Consider the following 5,000-nt stretch of genomic DNA (forward strand, 5'->3'; position numbering starts at 1 on the left):
AGCACATGGTCAGCTGGGCTCCTTTTGTCCTCGTATTCCATCCGGAAAGGATCGCTTGCACGAATTCTTGACGATGTTCATTTTTCAGAGGCTCGTAGTATCCGAAACCCTGATGGATACATAGACCTTTTTCATAATGGCGTCCCAATAAAATCTTCTTTTGTTTTAATGCTAATAAGCCTTCCTAGCCTCGTTGCAATGGGCAAAATTCAAAAGAATATGTTACCCAAAATGAGGCCAGTAGCTACAATTAACATAAATACAATAGAATACTAAATCAGTCGCCATTTATGAAAGTGGTCTATAGGCTTCCCAGAAGTGAAGTTGGTTCCAGGCTTCCTCTGGTGTTTATCGACCGAATGAATTTCATTATCACGAAAATAGGCAACATTCAAGCTCAAAATTTGAGAGTTTTTCGGGGTCTCGATTGGTTTCGATAGCTTCAAAGTATAGTTCAGTGATTCTGACTTTGAAAGTGTATTTTATTTCCCCACAAAAACTCCTGTTTGGATGTATTTTCGGGCCACGTCTAAACTCGCTAGCCATATGTCCAGTATTGCAAAATGTAAATGGTTAAGCTTTCACTCACTCAACGCCATGACACAGTGGCGAAAGCCTTCCGCCAATAAAGAGGAAACACTGCGTTAACTCGAAGGTTTAATAAACGACAACTAGAAGCAAAACTCAGGCACGAGGAACAGACGTACAGACAAGCCTGCGCAGCCGCTAACAACCGCTGAGTACAACGTAAATAACGTAGTGGCGTGGTTGCCTCCTAGCTTTCTCCGTAGCACCTAGTCACAGAAGTAAACAGAATATGCGTGCAAAGTGAACGACTAAATGTAGAAACTTATAGAGGCTGAACTAGAAAAACGACGCTGAAAGCGAACCCGAAACTAAACTGGTATACGCACAACGGGTGCAGTCTCTGGTCCCTTAGATTTGTCCTTCTAAATGTAACGAGTAAAATAAAAGTACCACAGGAAGGAGAAAGGGCACGGACTAGTGTTACCAGAAAGAACGCAAAAGCCGAGCACACTACTTTAAGTCCCAGTCCTGATTTTGCCAAAACGGGGCGCTTCGATGACGGCCAGACCTCCTGGGAGGAACAACAGCAGCAGACTCGGGTGGGGCACGCGAAAGAACCGAGCAGTCTAGAGAAGAGGATGGGGTGCAGGGTGGTGGGACAATGGCTGCAGGTACTGGAGGAAGTTCCTGAACGGGGTCAACATCGTGCACGTGTTGCGGATCCGTGGGTTGTTCATAGGCGGGAGTCTGAGTAACCACTGGAGAAGGTGCAGGGACAGGGGCTGTCGTGGAGGTAGACTAACGGGGTCGGCGTCATCATCAGAGTCAAATGGGGAAGGCTTAAGAAGGCCACGAATGGGGCCCTGCGGGGACAGAGCTAAAACTGTCGGAGCCACTGGATAACATTCAGACATAGGCACCAAGTAGAGTTTGCTGCGAAACTGGGAGGTGGTGAACTTCCGGAGCTCGCAATAGAGGTCCTCACGAACGCAGACCACAAGGTATTTCTCACGGGCTTTCAATTTGTCTCGGTCACCTTTCAAGAAAACTAAGTCGCCGACAGAGACGGCAGCTGAGGGTCGGTTGGTACGGCCACGAGCCTTAGACTTTGCGCTGGATGCGTGATTCTGCTGGCGGGAGTAATTCTGACTAAGGATGAGGTGTCTGTCAACTATGGGAAGCTGTTCGCCAGTTAGCTGGTCGCGTTGAGTCCAGACCTCCCGCGCCGAGAGGCCATCACGTCGGATGCGGGAGTTTGTGTTTGCCGTGGCTAGGGCGAGAGTGACGTCAGACACGGGTCCTCCCTCAGGGCACAAGTTGAGGAGCTCTAAACCAAGCTCCTCAATGGCACGCTCTGCAACGGGATTCTTGTTGGGATTCTTGACCCTGCCGATCTCCAAGGTAATTCCGTGGGAGAGGAGAATTGGGTCGGAGGCAAGTGCACAGAAACCGGGGGCAGGATCAACACGGACTGTCACACCGCCATCATGTAAGGAACGCAGCTGGGAACATAAGACTATGAGGGCGTTGCGCAGATCCTCATGTTTCTCGCTCTTGACAAGGGTGGTTAAAGTGTACGAGGAGACAGTCTCTCTTAGTACGAGGATCAATTGTCGGTGACGTCGAGCAACATCAGCAGCGAATGAGACGCCGATGGACCGAGGAGCTTCCATGCTTGACTGGGGCTGAAAGTGTTTAGGGATTGACTTCACGGACTCACAGATGTGACAGGAAGAAGATACAAGGTCGATGGCCTTGTCAACGTCTAGAGCGAAGAAGTATCGGCTGAAGAGACGCTTTGTTTGGTACTTTGACGGATGGCTAAACCGGATGTGAAGAGCTGTTAATAGGCCGTCTAAGACGGAGCGAGGGACAACAAGGCGCTCACGAGGGGGTTGGAAGGGTTGATGGTCTCGCACAACAAGAAGGCCGTCAGCGGCGATTACGACATCCTTAAGGTAGCGTTTCACATCAATAATTTTGGTGGCCTTCTTAGAGGGGCGGGTACCTTGGCTAAGGTGCGAGTGTGTTCTCCGGAGGTGAGGACACTCCAGCTGGGTAGCCTGCCAGGCAGCACGGCTAGTGAAGGGAATCTTGGCAGACCCTTGAAGGACATCACTAACAGAGAGGCTGCGAACAACGGAATCCTCGAGTTCGACGATGAATTTGCAAATTTGGCAACTAGAGTCCAAACATTCCTTGGGGTTACGGCTTGCAAAATCGGAGGGTAAGTTCTCAACTCCGGCGATATGACGTATGTGGACAGAATAGCGGCTGACTGTTGACAGGAAGGTGGTGACCCTTGAGCTGGCTGAGAATTCTCCTCTCTTGAGCTTTTCATAAGCCTGAACACAAGGTCTGCTGTCGGTGAGTACCTCGGTTGTGTGTGGGGATTGAATGATATAGGGGGCAAAATGTCTAATTGCCGCGCCAATAGCCAAAGCTTCGATCTCACAGGGCAACCAAGTCACTTGATGCTTACGAAGCTTGGCGCTGAAGAACCCGGCTAAGAGCAGCGAGCCATTTCGGTGTACGTAAAGTGTGGCTGAGATGCCTCTATTCTTGACGGAGCCGTCAGTCACGATCCATAAGGCGTCTTGAGGCTGGGGGATGGTGATGGTCCGGTTGTCTACCAATGCACGTTGGGCGGTTTTGAAGGCCAGCAGTAATTCGTCGCACCACACAATTTTGTCTCTGGATTCTTTCCCTGCAGTGGCTTGGTCGAGGGGATCAAGCAGCTCCGCAAATCTGGGAAGGACTCGGCTTAGAACCTTGTAAGCTCCGACAAAGGAGCGGAGGCCTAGCACGGTGGAGGGAGGCTCGACCGAGGATAGTGCGGCCAATTTGTGGGGGCTAGCTTGCAGGGTGCCATTAGACCACACCCATCCCAGTACGCCGGCCTTTCTTGGGCAGATGATAGTTTTGGCTGCGGATAAGCGAAGATTGTTCTTTTGGAGTAGAGCAAGAACTCTTCTCCAATTGTTGAGGACCTCAATGGGGCTGTTGCCCCCAACGTACAGGTCATCAGCAATTTTGGCAACACAGCCCTCTTGAATGAGGTCTCCCAGAACTCGGGACATCAGTTCTTCAAGGCAAGTTTCGGACCCAGGCATGCCCATGGCAGAACGAGTGTAAACACGGATGCCTTTAAATGGTGTCGCAACACCACAGTACTTCATAGATGAATTCGCAAGGGGAATCTGATAGAAAGACTTCAGCAAATCAGTGATAACAATGTACTTCCACTTCCCTATTTCGCGCAACACACTGTCAACATTTGGCATTAAGGAGGGTTGAGGTTTGCTGTCTTATTGCGTAATTCAGAACCGTATTTTTGTTTCACCAAGAGGGGTAATCCGGGATGTATCAACTGGAGCCAGAGGAAGACAACAGTGTTCTCCAGTGTGGGGGAGAGGTCTTCTTCGGCAGTTACTTGATCTCCATGGTGTGTTAAGCCGCCGTGAACAGAAAGGAGGTTATCCTCAAAGAAAGCCATAAGACGCTGAAACAGGTCCTCAGGTCTCTCATCAGGCTGTAGGCGTATGCTAGCCAAGTCAAGAAAGTGCGCTCCGGAGGACTGGAAACCATAATGTTGACGTATTTTCTGCCATATGTCGTTCAGGGAAGTTGAGTGTTTAACGATGGAATTCCTAGAGATTACAGGACAGAAGTTGGCTATTTGGCCGAGTAGTAGGTCCAGATGGGTGTTCTTTTGGGCGGCAGTGAGACGCTGAGCTTCAGGGATCGCAGTGCCATCATCGGTAAGGCCCCTAACTGGATTGGCGGCGGTTTGTTTCTGCCAGGTTGCATCAAGGAAGCGAACAAAGTTCTTGTCGAGTGAAAGGACATAGATCAAGTTCTGCCGCCAACTTTCGTACGAAGTAATCGTCTCGATCTTTGTTAACTGCCACTGTTTGGGTGCTCGAGGCGAAGCAGCCATGCTGGAAAGTTCATAAATCGCTCACCAGAAATAACGGCGTTTTGACCTTGTGGAGGAGTACATGTCGCAGGATCCAAAGTCCACACTTGTGTTAGGGAATTAGAGGCGTGAGTTAAGCGCTGCCACCACGCCAATAAAGAGGAAACACTGCGTTAACTCGAAGGTTTAATAAACGACAACTAGAAGCAAAACTCAGGCACGAGGAACAGACGTACAGACAAGCCTGCGCAGCCGCTAACAACCGCTGAGTACAACGTAAATAACGTAGTGGCGTTCCCAGAAGACTTTGCCTGCTACATTCATTTATGATCAATTGGCTGTTTTGCAGATTCGTTTTCAACTACTCAAATTAATATAGAAAAAGATTATGCAGATTCTTCAAAGTCACCAGCTGCTGCACACGCCGGTGATGGCAGTCGAGCCTTTCAAACCACAGAGAATTATCCAACACAGACGAAACCTAGAGGTAACGACTCCCACAGCGATTTTCCAAAAGATATAGAACGCTATGAAAAGAATTGGAATATTGCCA

General features: G+C 49.4%; 1 protein-coding gene across 19 annotated transcripts in view; it reads left to right on the forward strand.

Annotated features, from left to right (window-relative positions):
* The window catches only part of LOC137978503 (tetratricopeptide repeat protein 28-like), a 72,840-nt gene that overhangs the window by 56,586 nt on the left and 11,254 nt on the right, over nucleotides 1-5,000 (forward strand). The gene's annotated exons all lie outside the window — the stretch shown is intronic.

Source organism: Montipora foliosa, chromosome 12 (genome assembly GCF_036669935.1).
Source record: "Montipora foliosa isolate CH-2021 chromosome 12, ASM3666993v2, whole genome shotgun sequence".
NCBI lineage: Eukaryota > Metazoa > Cnidaria > Anthozoa > Scleractinia > Acroporidae > Montipora > Montipora foliosa.